Raw genomic sequence first — 15,931 nt, 5'->3', positions numbered from 1 at the left:
CCCAAGCCACAACCATACTCCTCGCCTCTCTAAGTAGAGAGGAATATAACAAGGTGCAAGGGTTGAAGAGTGCGAAGGAGATTTGGGACCTACTCAAGACCGCGCACGAGGGTGATGAACTCACCAAAATCACCAAGCGGGAAACGATCGAGGGGGAGCTCGGTCGCTTCCGTCTTCGCCAAGGGGAGGAGCCACAAGATATGTACAACCGGCTCAAAACCTTGGTGAACCAAGTGCGCAACCTCGGGAGCAAGAAGTGGGACGACCACGAGGTGGTTAAGGTTATTCTAAGATCTCTCATTTTCCTTAACCCCACTCAAGTTCAATTAATTCGTGGTAATCCTAGATACACACTAATGACTCCCGAGGAAGTAATCGGGAATTTTGTGAGCTTTGAGTATATGATCAAGGGCTCGAAGAAAATCAACGAGCTAGATGATCCCTCCACATCCGTAGCACAACCGGTCGCATTCAAGGCAACGGAGGAGAAGAAGGAGGAGTCTACATCAAGTAGACAACCAATCGACGCCTCAAAGCTCGACAATGAGGAAATGGCGCTCGTCATCAAGAGCTTTCGCCAAATCCTCAAACAAAGGAGGGGGAAAGACTACAAACCCCGCTCCAAGAAAGTGTGCTATAAATGTGGTAAGCCCGGTCATTTTATTGCAAAATGTCCTATATCTAGTGACAGTGATAGGGGCGACGACAAGAAGGGAAAGAGGAGAGAAAAGAAGAGGTACTACAAGAAGAAGGGCGGCGATGCCCATGTTTGCCGGGAGTGGGACTCGGACGAGAGCTCCACCGACTCCTCCTTCGACGAGGACGCCGCCAACATCACCGTCACCAAGGGACTCCTCTTCCCCAACGTCGGCCACAAGTGCCTCATGGTAAAGGACGGCAAAAGGAAGAAGGTTAAATCTAAATCCTCCACTAAATATGAATCCTCTAGTGATGATAATGCTAGTGATGAGGAGAATGATTTGCGTACCCTTTTTGCCGACCTAAACATGCAACAAAAGGAAAAACTAAATGAGCTAATTAGTGCCATCCATGAAAAGGATGATCTCTTGGACTCCCAATAGGACTTCCTAATCAAGGAAAATAAGAAGCATGTTAAGGTTAAAAATGCTTACGCTCTTGAAGCTGAAAAATGTGAAAAATTGTCTAGTGAGCTAAGCACTTGCCATGAGACCAATGACAACCTTAGAAATGAGAATGCTAATTTGTTGGCTAAGGTTGATTCACATGTTTGTAATGTTTCAATTTCCAATCCTAGAAATGACAATGTTGATTTACTTGCTAGGATTGATGAATTGAATATCTCTCTTGCCAGCCTTAGAAATGAGAATGAGAAATTGATTGCTAAGGCTAAAGATTTTGATGTTTGCAATGTTACAATTTCCGATCTTAGAGATAAAAATGATATATTACATGCTAAGATTGTTGAACTTAATTCTTGCAAACCCTCTACATCTACCGTTGAGCATATGTCTATTTGTGATAGATGTAGAGATGTTGATATCAATGCTATTCATGATCACATGGTCTTAATTAAACAACAAAATGATCATATAGCAAAATTAGATGCTAAAATTGCCGAGCATAACTTAGAAAATGAAAAGTTTAAATTTGCTAGAAGTATGCTCTATAATGGGAGACGCCCTGGCATCAAGGATGGCATTGGCTACCAAAGGGGAGACAATGTCAAACTTAGTGCCCCTCCTAAAAGATTGTCTAATTTTGTTAAGGGCAAGGCTCCCATGCCTCAGGATAACGAGGGTTACATTTTGTACCCTGCCGGTTATCCTGAGAGCAAAATTAGGAGAATTCATTCTAGGAAGTCTCACTCTAGCCCTAATCATGCTTTTATGTATAAGGGTGAGACATCTAGCTCTAGGCAACCAACCCGTGCTAAGTTGCCTAAGAAGAAAACTCCTAATGCATCAAATAATCATGGCATTTCATTTAAAACTTTTGATGCATCTTATGTGCTTACTAACAAATCCGGCAAGGTAGTTGCCAAGTTTGTTGGGGGCAAACACAAGGGCTCCAAGACTTGTGTTTGGGTACCCAAAGTTCTTGTTTCTAATGCCAAAGGACCCAAAACCGTTTGGGTACCTAAAGTCAAGAACTAAAATTGTTTTGTAGGTTTATGCATCCGGGGGCTCAAGTTGGATCATCGATAGCGGGTGCACAAACCACATGACAGGGGAGAAGATGTTCTCCTCCTATGAGAAAAATCAAGATCCCCAACGAGCTATCACATTCGGGGATGGAAATCAAGGTTTGGTCAAAGGTTTGGGTAAAATAGCTATATCCCCTGACCATTCCATTTCAAATGTTTTTCTTGTTGATTCATTAGATTACAATTTGCTTTCCGTATCCCAATTATGTCAAATGGGCTACAACTGTCTATTTACTGATGTAGGTGTCACTGTCTTTAGAAGAAGTGATGATTCAATAGCATTTAAGGGAGTGTTAGAGGGTCAGCTATACTTGGTAGATTTTGATAGAGCTGAACTCGACACTTGCTTAGTTGCTAAGACTAACATGGGTTGGCTCTGGCACCGCCGACTAGCTCATGTTGGAATGAAGAATCTTCATAAGCTTCTAAAGGGAGAACACATTTTAGGACTAACAAATGTTCATTTTGAGAAAGACAGGATTTGTAGCGCATGCCAAGCCGGGAAGCAAGTTGGCACTCATCATCCACACAAGAACATCATGACGAGTGACAGGCCACTGGAGCTCCTACACATGGATTTATTCGGCCCGATTGCTTACATAAGCATCAGTGGGAGTAAGTACTGTCTAGTTATTGTGGATGATTATTCTCGCTTCACTTGGGTGTTCTTTTTGCAGGAAAAATCCCATACCCAAGAGACCTTAAAAGGATTCTTGAGACGGGCTCAAAATGAGTTTGGCTTAAGGATCAAGAAAATTAGAAGCGACAACGGGACGGAGTTCAAGAACTCTCAAATTGAAGGCTTCCTTGAGGAGGAGGGCATCAAGCATGAGTTTTCTTCTCCCTACACCCCACAACAAAATGGTGTAGTGGAGAGGAAGAATCGAACTCTATTGGACATGGCAAGAACCATGCTTGATGAGTACAAGACACCGGATCGATTTTGGGCGGAGGCGGTCAACACCGCTTGCTACGCCATCAACCGGTTATATCTACACCGAATCCTCAAGAAGACATCCTATGAACTCCTAACCGGTAAAAAGCCCAATATTTCATATTTTAGAGTTTTTGGTAGCAAATGCTTTATTCTTGTTAAAAGAGGTAGAAAATCTAAATTTGCTCCTAAAACTGTAGAAGGCTTTTTACTAGGATATGATTCAAACACAAGGGCATATAGAGTCTTTAACAAGTCCTCAGGACTAGTTGAAGTTTCTTGTGACATTGTGTTTGATGAGACTAACGACTCTCAAGTAGAGCAAGTTGATCTTGATGAGATAGGTGAAGAACAGGCTCCGTGCATCACGCTAAGGAACATGTCCATTGGGGATGTGTGCCCCAAGGAATCCGAAGAGCCTCCTCATGCACAAGATCAACCATCCTCCTCCACACAAGCATCTCCACCAACACAAAATGAGGACGAGGCTCAAGTTGATAAAGTAGAAGATCAAAGAGATGAGCCACCTCAAGATGACGGCAATGATCAAGGGGGAGATGCAAACAATCAAGACAAGGAGGATGAAGAGCAAAGTCCGCCACACCCAAGAGTCCACCAAGCAATCCAACGAGATCACCCCGTCGACACCATCCTCGGCGACATTCATAAGGGGGTAACCACTCGATCTCGTGTTGCACATTTTTGTGAGCATTACTCTTTTGTTTCCTCTATTGAGCCACACAGGGTAGAGGAAGCACTCCAAGATTCGGATTGGGTGATGGCGATGCAAGAGGAGCTCAACAACTTCACTAGGAATGAAGGTATGGCATTTAGTTCCACGTCCTAATCAAAATGTTGTAGGAACCAAGTGGGTCTTCCGCAACAAGCAAGACGAGCATGGTGTGGTGACAAGGAACAAAGCCCGACTTGTGGCCAAGGGATACTCCCAAGTCGAAGGTTTGGATTTCGGTGAAACCTATGCACCCGTAGCTAGGCTTGAGTCCATTCGTATATTATTAGCCTATGCTACTTACCATGGCTTCAAGCTTTACCAAATGGACGTGAAGAGTGCCTTCCTCAATGGACCAATCAAGGAGGAGGTCTATGTTGAGCAACCTCCCGACTTTGAAGATAGTGAGTACCCTAACCATGTCTATAGGCTCTCTAAGGCGCTTTATGGGCTCAAGCAAGCCCCAAGAGCATGGTATGAATGCCTTAGAGATTTCCTTATTGCTAATGGCTTCAAAGTCGGCAAGGCCGATCCTACTTTATTCACTAAAACTCTTGACAATGATTTGTTTGTATGCCAAATTTATGTTGATGATATTATATTTGGGTCTACTAATGAATCTACATGTGAAGAATTTAGTAGGATCATGACACAGAAATTCGAGATGTCTATGATGGGGGAGTTGAAGTATTTTCTAGGATTCCAAGTCAAGCAACTCCAAGAAGGCACCTTCATGTGCCAAACGAAGTACACTCAAGACATTCTAACCAAGTTTGGAATGAAGGATGCCAAGCCCATCAAGACACCCATGGGAACAAATGGGCATCTCGACCTCGACACGGGAGGTAAATCCGTCGATCAAAAGGTATACCGGTCGATGATTGGTTCATTACTCTACTTATGCGCATCTCGACCGGACATTATGCTTTCCGTATGCATGTGTGCAAGATTCCAAGCCGACCCTAAGGAATCACACCTTACGGTCGTAAAACGAATCTTGAGATATTTGGCTTATACTCCTAAGTTTGGGCTTTGGTACCCTCGGGGATCCACATTTGATTTGATTGGTTATTCGGATGCTGATTGGGCGGGGTGTAAGATTAATAGGAAGAGCACATCGGGGACTTGCCAGTTCTTAGGAAGATCCTTGGTGTCTTGGGCTTCAAAGAAGCAAAATTCGGTCGCTCTTTCTACCGCTGAAGCCGAGTATATTGCCGCTGGGCATTGTTGCGCGCAATTGCTTTGGATGAGGCAAACCCTGCGGGACTATGGTTACAAATTAACCAAAGTTCCTCTTCTATGTGATAATGAGAGTGCAATCCGCATGGCGGATAATCCCGTTGAGCATAGCCGCACTAAACACATAGCCATTCGGTATCACTTTCTTAGGGATCACCAACAAAAGGGGGATATCGAGATTGCATACATTAATACTAAAGATCAATTAGCCGATATCTTTACCAAGCCTCTTGATGAACAAACTTTTACCAAACTTAGGCATGAGCTCAATATTCTTGATTCTAGGAATTTCTTTTGCTAAACTTGCACACATAGCTCATAAATATACCTTTGATTATATCTCTTTTATATATGACTAATGTGTTCTCAAGCGTATTTCAAACCAAGTCATAGGTATATTGAAAGGGAATTGGAGTCTTCGGCGAAGACAAAGGCTTCCACTCCACTCTACTACTCATCTTTCGCCGTCGCTCCGCCTCACTCTCCGTCTTTGGTATAATCTTCTCTCATATATTTTATTTGCCAAAGGGGAGAAAATAGTTAGGAAAGGGTTTATGTCTCACTCAAAGTATCCGTTTTTGGCGATTCATGCCAAAGGGGGAGAAAGTATGAGCCCAAAGCAAAAGGACTGCACCACCACCCTAATTTTTAAAATTAATGATTTTCAATTGGTAAATTTCAAATTGATATATCTTTGTATTCAAAAGGGGGAGCAAGTAGTATTTTCAAAACTTGATATCTTAAAACCCTCTTGAACACTAAGAGGAGAATTGATTGAGGGGGAGTTTTGTTTAGTCAAAGGAAAAGCATTTGAAAAAGGGAAGAAAATTTTCAAATCTTATAAATGCTTCTCAAAATCTTATTCATTTTCCTTTGACCATTTTGCAAAAGGACTTTAAAAAGAATTTACAAAAAGAATTTGCAAAAACAAAACTTATGGTGCAAGCGTGGTCCAAAATGTTAATAATAAAGAAACAATCCATGCATATCTAGTAAGTAACATTTATTGGCTCAATTCCAAGCAACCTTTGCACTTACATTATGCAAACTAGTTCAATTACGCACTTTTATATTTGCTTTGGTTTGTGTTGGCATCAATCACCAAAAAGGGGGAGATTGAAAGGAAATTAGGCGTACACCTAGTCCCTAATTAATTTTGGTGGTTGAATTGCCCAACACAAATAAATGGACTAACTAGTTTGCTCTAGTGTATAAGTTATACAGGTGCCAAAGGTTCACACTTAGCCAATAAAAAGACCAAGTATTGGGTTCGACAAAAGAGCAAAGGGACAACCGAAGGCACCTCTGGTCTGGCGCACCGGACTGTCCGGTGTGCCACCGGACATGTCCGGTGCACCAGAGGACTCCAACTCAAACTCGTCACCTTCGGGAAATTCCAGAGGCAACTCCGCTATAATTCACCGGACTGTCCGGTGTACACCGGACAGTGTCCGGCGCTCCAACGAAGAGCGGCCTCAGGAACTCGCCAGCCTCGGGAATTCATTTCGGCTGCTCCGCTATAATTCACCGGACATGTCCGGTGTGCACCGAACTGTCCGGTGTAACAGCGGGGCAACGACTACTTCAGGCACCAACGGCTACCTGCGGCGCATTTATTGCGCGCCAGCGCGCGCAGAGGTCAAGCACGCCCATGCTGGCGCACCGGACACTCTACAGTACATGTCCGGTGCGCCACTGGACATCCAGGCGGGCCCAGAAGCCAGAGCTCCAACTGTCGGAACCCAACGGCTTTGGTGACGTGGCTGTCGCACCGGACATGTCCGGTGTGCACCGGACTGTCCGGTGCGCCATCGAACAGACAGCCTCCACCAAACGGCTAGTTTGGTGGTTGGGGCTATAAATACCCCCAACCACCCACCATTCATTGCATCCAAGTTTTCCACTTCTCAACCACTTACAAGAGCTAGGCATTCAATTCTAGACACACCAAAGAGATCAAATCCTCTCCAATTCCACACAAGGCTTTAGTGATTAGCGAGAGAGATTTGTCGTGTTCTTTTGAGCTCTTGCGCTTGGATTGCTTCTTTTCTTTCTCACTTGTTCTTGTGATCAAAACTCCATTGTAATCAAGGCAAGAGGCACCAATTGTGTGGTGGCCCTTGCGGGGAAGTTTTGTTCTCGGTTTTGATTTGAAAAGAGAAGCTCACTCGGTCGAAGGGACCATTTGAGAGAGGGTAAGGGTTGAAAGAGACCCGGCCTTTGTGGCCTCCTCAACGGGGAGTAGGTTTGCAAGAACCGAACCTCGGTAAAACAAATCTGCGTGTCACACTCTTCATTTGCTTGCGATTTGTTTTGCGCCCTCTCTCTCGGACTCGTTATTATTTCTAACGCTAACCCGACTTGTAGTTGTGATTAATTTTGTAAATTTCAGTTTCGCCCTATTCACCCCCCCTCTAGGCAACTATCACTCTACCACCGCAGCCCCTCGGGCATCCTCCAGCGATGCATATCCATCGCCGAAGGCCAGGAGCTCTTACAAGAAATACACTCGGGGGCTCCCGGTCATCACGCAGCGCCTCGAGCCCTTGTTGGAAACGCCTTCCGACAAGGTTTCTATTGGCCGACCGCGGTGGCCGACGCCACTAGAATTGTCCGCACCTGCCAAGGGTGTCAGTTCTATGCGAGGCAGACACACTTGCCCGCTCAGGCCCTGCAGACGATACCCATCACCTGGCCATTTGCTGTGTGGGGTCTGGACCTCGTCGGTCCCTTGCAGAAGGCACCCGAGGGCTACACGCACCTGCTGGTCGCCATCGACAAATTCTCCAAGTGGATCAAGGTCCGACCCCTAAACAGCATCAGGATCCGAACAGGCGGTGGCGTTCTTCACCAACATCATCCATCGCTTTGGGGTCCCGAACTCCATCATCACCGACAATGGCACCCAGTTCACCGGCAGAAAGTTCCTGGACTTCTGCGAGGATCACCACATTCGGGTGGACTGGGCCGCCGTGGCTCACCCCATGACGAATGGGCAAGTAGAGCGTGCCAACGGCATGATTCCACAAGGACTCAAGCCGCGGATCTACAATGACCTCAACAAGTTCGGCAAGCGATGGATGAAGGAGCTCCCCTCGGTGGTCTGGAGTCTGAGGACAACGTCAAGCCGAGCACGGGCTTCACACCGTTCTTTCTAGTCTATGGGGTCGAGGCCATCTTGCCCATAGACTTAGAATACGTTTCCCCGAGGACGAGGGCCTACGACGACCAAAGCAATCGAGCCAACCGAGAAGACTCACTGGACCAGCTGGAAGAGGCTCGGGACATGGCCTTACTACACTCGGCGCGGTATCAGCAGTCCCTGCGACGCTACCACGCCCGAGGGGTTCGGTCCCGAGACCTCCAGGTGGGCGACTTGGTGCTTCGGCTGCGACAAGACGCCCAAGGGCGGCACAAGCTCACGCCTCCCTGGGAAGGGCCGTTCGTCATCGCCAAAGTTCTGAAGCCCGGGACGTACAAGCTGGCCAACAGTCAAGGCGAGGTCTACAGCAACGCTTGGAACATCCGACAGCTACGTCGCTTCTACCCTTAAGATGCTTTCAAGTCGTTCGTACACCTCGTTCACACACAAAGCCTAACCATCAAGGAAGGGTCAGCCTTGCCTTGGCAAAGCCCGACCCTCCCTCGGGGGCTAGAAGGGGGGAACCCCCTCCGCGTCAAAATTTTCCTCGGAAAAAATCTTTTCTGCCAGAACGACTTTCGTGCTTTTCGACTACTTCGAAAGTGGGATCCTGAAAACGACGGAGTACACGTAAGCAGCAAAGGCTGACCGAGCCGAGGGACTCCTACTCCTCCGGGATACGGATACCTCACTCATCACCTTCTGCGATAAGTAACTCACGCTCGGATAGGTGATTCCGCGGACCGAACAAGTCTTCACGCTCGAAGACTCTTCTGCCGAAACGATTTTTCGGGCCTTCTCGACTATATCGATAGCAGAATCCTACGGACGAGTAAGAGTACATGTAAGCGGCCAGGCCGACCGAGCCGAGGGGACTCCTACGCCTCCGGGATACGGATACCTCACTCATCACCTTCCGTGAAAAGTAACTCTCGCTCGGACAAACAATTCTGTTACCGACAAATAAGTCCAGATATTCGAAACAAGAGGAAAAGAAATGTAGCTTTACAACACGACGACAGTATGTTTGGGCCTCAGTGGCCGCAGAAAACATACGCACACTACAAGATAAACCGATCCTGCAGGCTCGGACCTCGATGGAGGGGGAGCAGCAGCACCCTCGGCGTCAACTACACCTTCGGCGAAGTCCGACCTAGCCTCGGACGGCAACACGGTCGGAGGATCTCCACTTCGAAGGACGACATCAGCACCGCGCCCGGGCCATCGCTGCCAGGGTCTTCTCCAGGAATCCGGCTCGAGCAGACAGCTCGGCTGGCCACCCCGAAGCCTCAGCCAGCTGTCCCCCGAGGACTTCAGCCCGGCTCGTGGCCTCGGCAACTCGACTCTGGCGTCGGTCCCGCCAGCGGACGGCCCGGCCAGGCTCCGGCCGATGAAGTCTTCTTTTCGAGCCAACTCCGCCTCTGACCGTGCTGACACCGCTGCCTCCGGCTTCGGCTCGTCGAAGAGCGGCCGAGGGTTTCCTTTAACTAAGCAAGAGAAGCCTCGGGCGGCAAGGTCGACCGAGCCGAGGGACTCCTACGCCTCCGGGATACGGATACCTCACTCGTCACCTTCGCACGAGGCAACTCACACTTGGTTGAGTGGTTCAGTTAGCCGACAGACGCGTCCTAGTGCTCGAAATGAGGAAAAAACATGGCTCCATGCTGAAAATACATACATGTTCAGGCCCCGACAGCCACAATGAACAAGACACCGACACTCAAGGTGCCATTACAAACGGAACTCCGGTTCCGTCCCCGCGGGTATGAACAACCTCCACACCGGGGAGCCTGTGGGGCGACAAGCTTCGGGCGACTCGCCGGCGACCTCTGCAGCAGCAGCCATGGTCCTAGGACGGACGCAACCACCGGAAGGCTCTCGTTCGCGTCCCCACTCAAGGGACACGAACCAGACATTAAAGCCAAAGAGCCGGAGGTCGGTCCGTAGGCGGCGCTGATGGCCTCGACGGTGGGGAAGCTTTCTCCAGCTGCCACCACGTCAACACCGACGGCGACGTCCGCCCCTCCACCAACGCCACACCAGCGAGCACGGGCCGCTCCAAAGCGCACCGGCAGGTCCTCGCTCCCGTCCTCGCCACGAAAGCGAGGACAGAGGACGGAATGTTGCATCCTAGCTGGGCAGCAACAGTTCGCCTTCCCCGGCATGGCTGGAGGACGCCTCCTCCGTAGAGCTGGAGGATGGTTTCCACCACCAGAAGCTGGAAGAAGAGGTGGCCAACCGACCCGTGCGGGAGGTAGAGCCCCGTCTCACCTCTCTCTCCGCCCCAGCAAGGATGATGAAGATCCTTGAAGCTGAGGGCGGGACCAAGATCGCAGCCCGGCTCGCTTCTCCCCACCATCCAACTGGTGGTCACCGTTTTGGGTGACCACCGTCGAGGGGATGCGGCCAGGCTGCCTGATAAAAATCCTTGAAGCCGAACGATGGTTGAAAGGTACCAACTTCCGCAAAGTTGTGTTCCTCCAACGACGACAAGGCGGAAGAACTGCGAGTGTTCCCCATCTGGGGGCTCGGAAGGTGGAAAGACGCGATGCATAAGGGGAGCGCGAAGACATGGTTGCCTTTCAAGGGGGTCACCCTCCTTTTAAAGATAACTCTCCCCACTCGCGTCCTCAGCCATCGCGGGCTGAGTCTTCTCCAACACGCTCCAAGGTCCTCCCCCTACGACACGGGGGCTGGGTCCCACGCGTCATGCAAGCTCGCCCAGGGCAGAAGAAGCCAAACCGCCGCGCGCAGTGCGCGCAAATGCCCAGCGGTTACGAGCATTCCTCCACTTTCGCCCAGACCAGCGGGTGAAAGGGCGGACCGCCATGCAGGCGGCATGCAACCGCGCCAAGGGGGCGCACCCTTTCGACTTTGACGCGTCCAGCATGGAGGCCCAGGCCCACACGTCATGTAACCGGCGCGCCGGTTGCTACGTGCAAGAAACTGCACCGCCACTCGCGCCACTACCGTGCCTCCTCGACTGTGGAACCAGTACCGCGACTCGAGGCAACCCTGCGCATGACCCAGCAGTGCCAACCAGGCCCATCGATCACGGGCCAGTCAGCCGCGGGAGAAGGCGCGACGGTCGATACGGCCAGAAATGGGCTGGCAGTAATGGCGGTGGCAGGCGGGCGGAAGCAGCGGTCAAGTCGTCAGCCAAGCTCACGTCCCCTCCTGGGACAGCGAGAGAACCCTCTCCCACGGCGTGAAGACGACACGCCCATGTTCCGTTCCTCGAACGGCGCGCGCACGCGCAACGGCCGCCCCGTGAACCACTCGTCCCGTCGCATTAACTCTGCGGCAGGACGGGCGGCACCTTTGGCGGGCGAAGCAGGCGACGCTTCGCTTCCGCCATAATGACCGCGTCAAAAAAGGTGCGCCACGTCATTCGATTTCGTATCCTTTTCCTTTTCCTCTTTCTCTCTCTTACAACAGGGACCGGGAAAGGGGATACCCCGAAAGGGATCCTTCTCCGCGAAGGAAACAGGCCCCGAGCCCCCCTACTGATCAGAGGTTCGAAGGCTGGCCCCTCGGAGGGGTTCAACAGCCGCCTCAGAGCGCTTGGGATCCGCGCCCACTACTGGTCAGAGGTTCGAAGGCCGGCCCCTCGGAAGGGTTCAACGGCCGCCTCAGGCCACTCGGGCTCCGCGCCCACTACTGATCAGGGGTTTGTAGGCTGGCCCTCGAAAGGGTTCGACAGCCGCCTCAGACGCAGAGCGAGGGATGACCCTGGGTACGTTCGATACATAACCAAGGCTTAGGCTACGCTCCCGAGGTACCCTAGGACATTTCCGAGACCGACAGGAACGATTTTGTAACGGAATCCCATCAGAGGGAGGCATCGAGCCCTCGGACCCCATCAAAAGGGGACCGGGTCCGGCAAATCACCCGCAGGTACTTTTGGAGCGCGCCTCCGGGCCACTAGCCGACCCCTAACAAATGGGGCACGGGCGTCCACTCGGATTACCCGTTAGCAGCTCACTGGAGACACCATGTTCGGCGCCCTCCAAGGGCAACATGGCGCTTTCCCCCCTCCTCCTTGCGGAAAGGCGATGCAGGGGTGTATGTAAAAAAGTCGAGTCTGTCCTTGACCGTCCTCTCGCTCTGTGCGGAGGCTCGGGGGCTGCTCTCGCAAACCCGGCTCCGGCCAAACCGTTGACAGCGTCAACATACCAGCCCAAGAACTTGGAACTTGACTGAGCACCCGGGCTACGCCCAGCTCGCATGAGGGAACAATCAGACCGGCCAAAGCATCACGAAACGCATTAAGACCTCGAAGGAGTCAAACCACTCCTCCGAGGCCTCGGGGGCTACACCCGGCGGGTGCGCTCGCGCGCACCCACCGTAACAAAACGCAACCGAGAAAGGCCGGTCCCCTTGCAAAAAAGTGCGACAAAAGCCTCCAAGCGAGTATTAACACTCCCTTCGAGGCTTGGGGGCTACTGTCGGGGACCATAATTAGGGGTATCCCCAAGACTCCTAATCTCAGCTGGTAACCCCCATCAGCACAAAGCTGCAAAGGCCTGATGGGTGCGATTAAGTCAAGGCTCGATCCGCTCAAGGGACATGATCTCGCCTCGCCCGAGCCCAGCCTCGGGAAGGGCAGCCGACCCTGGAGGATTTACTTCTCGCCCGAGGGCCCCCTCAAGCAACGGACACACCTTCGGCTCGCCCGAGGCCCAGTCTTCGCCAAGAAGCAACGTTGGCCAAATCGCCACGACGACCGACCGTATCGCAGGAGCATTTAATGCAAAGATGGCCTGACACCTCATCCTGACGCGCGCCCTTCAGTCGACAGAGCCGAAGTGACCGCAGCCACTTCGCCGCTCCACTGACCGGCCTGACAAGAGGACAGCGCCGCCTGCGCCGCTCCGACTGCTGTGCCACTCGACAGAGTGAGGCTGACAGCAGCCAAGTCCGGCCTCAGGCGCCATAGGAAGCTCCGCCTCGCCCGACCCCAGGGCTCGGAATCGGCCTCGGCCCCGGAAGACGACGAACTCCGCCTCGCCCGACCCCAGGGCACGGACTCGGCCTCGGCCCCGGAAGACGACGAACTCCGCCTCGCCCGACCCCAGGGCTCGGAATCGACCTCGGCCCTGGAAGACGACGAACTCCGCCTCGCCCGACCCCAGGGCTCGGACTCAGCCTTGGCCTCAGCCGACGGTCTCCGCCTCGCCCGACCCAGGGGCTCGGACTCAACCTCGACCTCGGAAGACAGACTCGACCTCGACCTCGGAGGAGCCTCCGCCTCGCCCAACCTAGGGCTCGGACCGACCACGCCATAGGAGGGGCCATCATTACCCTACCCCTAGCTAGCTCTGGCTACGGGGGACAAGACCGGCGTCCTATCTGGCTCGCCCCGGTAAAACAAGTAATGATGGCGCCCCGTGTGCTCCATGACGACGGCGGCTCTCAGCCCCCTTACGGAAGCAAGGAGACGCCAGCAAGGACTCGACAGCTCCGACAGTTGTCCTTCCGCAAGGCTCCAACGCTCCTCCGACGGCCACGACATTACACGAACAGGGTGCCAAAACCTCTCCGGCTGCCACGACGGCATGTACTTAGGGCACTAGCTCCTCTCTGCTAGACACGTTAGCACACTGCTACATCTCCCGTTGTACACTTGGACCCTCTCCTTACGCCTATAAAAGGAAGGTCTAGGGCCCTCTTACAGAAGGTTGGCCGCGCGGGGAAGGACGGGACGACGCGCACGTAAGCCTCTCGCTCCCTCCCACGCGGACGCTTGTAACCCCCTACTGCAAGCGCACCCGACCTGGGCGCGGGACAAACACGAAGGCCGCGGGTTTCCCCTTTTACTCCTGTCTCCCTCCGGCTTTTCCCCCCTTTGCGCTCCGTCTCGCGCCGACCCATCTGGGCTGGGGCACGCGGCGACAATTTACTCGTCGGTCCAGGGACCCCCCGGGGTCGAAACGCCGACACATTTAAAAGGAGCAATCAAGTGAAGAGTTCTCTCTCTCTCTCCATCTCTACTCACAACAACTTGGCTTTAGTTTTCACCAACACTTGTTATAAACCAAGCTTGTGTTGTTTAGAGTTGATTTTTACATATTCACCTATTCACCCCTCTGGGTGCTCTCAGAAGAAGAACAATGAACTTCGTTAGATTGGAGAGCACATGGGTCAAAGGAGGAAGAAGAATGTCACACCCAGATTTAAGGGCAAATCCAGACGCATCTCATATGTGCGCCAAAATAAGATTCACACATACAATGACTCAGTGTATAGAGACGAATGTCATAATCTTTATTACATAACAAGAATGTCTTACAAAATAACTGATAATAAATAAATCGAACTAAGATAACTATCTCCACGACACCAATAGTTGACTGGAAGACGACGCCTAGATCTCGTCGAACTCATCGTAATAGTCCTTCTCTGGTGGTACCTGCTCTCCTCGTGGTGTGATTATAGCTAGGGTGATGTCCCATACGATCATCACTCAACAAGTGTGGGGAAAAGTGTAGTGTAAGGCTTACCAAAGAAAATGGTTAAGGCTATGCATCCCTTTCAAATAAGTTGGTCAAAATTTTATAGCAATTACTAAGTATAAGTAGATATCACCCAATTAAATAATTGATCATAATGAGGAATAAATCCCACAATGCAATGTAATGTATGAAAAGTTAAATTTAATTCCACAAATTACTCATGTGGGGGGTCCAAGCTGCTCATGACCATGAGCACGGCTGATATATCAGTTTTACACTCTGCAGAGGTTGCACATCTTTACCCACAAGCCATGTTACCTATTTGATAAGGGGTCTATAAATCACATTCATCTCTACCAAGGAGACGAGACGAGGTAGCACTACGAGGCCTTTCCAAAGATCTACTAGTTTGAAAAAACCTGCTACGGTTTCATGCTTAAATATCCTATCATGAACAATAAATAGCCCTACAATAATAATAAATAATTCTATCATAATTCAGATATAATATTAATCCCAAAATCAGGTAGAGCAATAGGAAGACTAACCAATGATTCATTGGTTTGCAAGGTGTAGGGTAAACAAACTAGGGAACCTATTAGGTCCCATCAGCTTAACCTAACTGTGCCACTGTGATTAATATGACATTATTATGTTAAAGAAAGTGATAAAGTACACAACTTGCTTTCCGCGAGCTCCTGCTCAGAATCTTCAACTTGCGGTGCTTCGGGTTCCTCGGTCACTTGCTCGTCTACTCGCAATAATGCAAATAAACAATATATGAGTACAAACTAACACCACACCAAACATAAGGTCAAACTGCATAATAATATTCTATGCATTGCCATGGGATTCTAGGTTCGAGAACCACTAAATTTTGGAGCTAAAACAAGAAAGATATGGATTATCCAAGCTTTTATGAATTATTATTACCTTTAAATCATTTTCTTTCATTATTTTATAATTTTTCTTCAGTTACTTGGACGACGGGTACCATTTCCATGAAGGACAGGGTCTATTTCGCCTAAAACATGACCTACTTGTGAATATTTTATAATGGGCTAGACCACAGGTCCTTTTTGAACAACTACAAGGGCTATTAATGAAAAATCACTCGGCGAAGGGGTATTATGTATTCAGAGCCGCACGATCAAATCTGGACGCCCCGATTTGATCTTTGAAGTGCAAACCAGTATTAATCTGGATACATTGGATCCGCTATCTTCACACTGATTCAAATAACCAT

This window comes from Zea mays, chromosome 5, assembly GCF_902167145.1.
Source record: "Zea mays cultivar B73 chromosome 5, Zm-B73-REFERENCE-NAM-5.0, whole genome shotgun sequence".
NCBI classification, from domain to species: Eukaryota; Viridiplantae; Streptophyta; class Magnoliopsida; order Poales; family Poaceae; genus Zea; species Zea mays.
Note: the sequence above shows the minus strand (reverse complement) of the source record.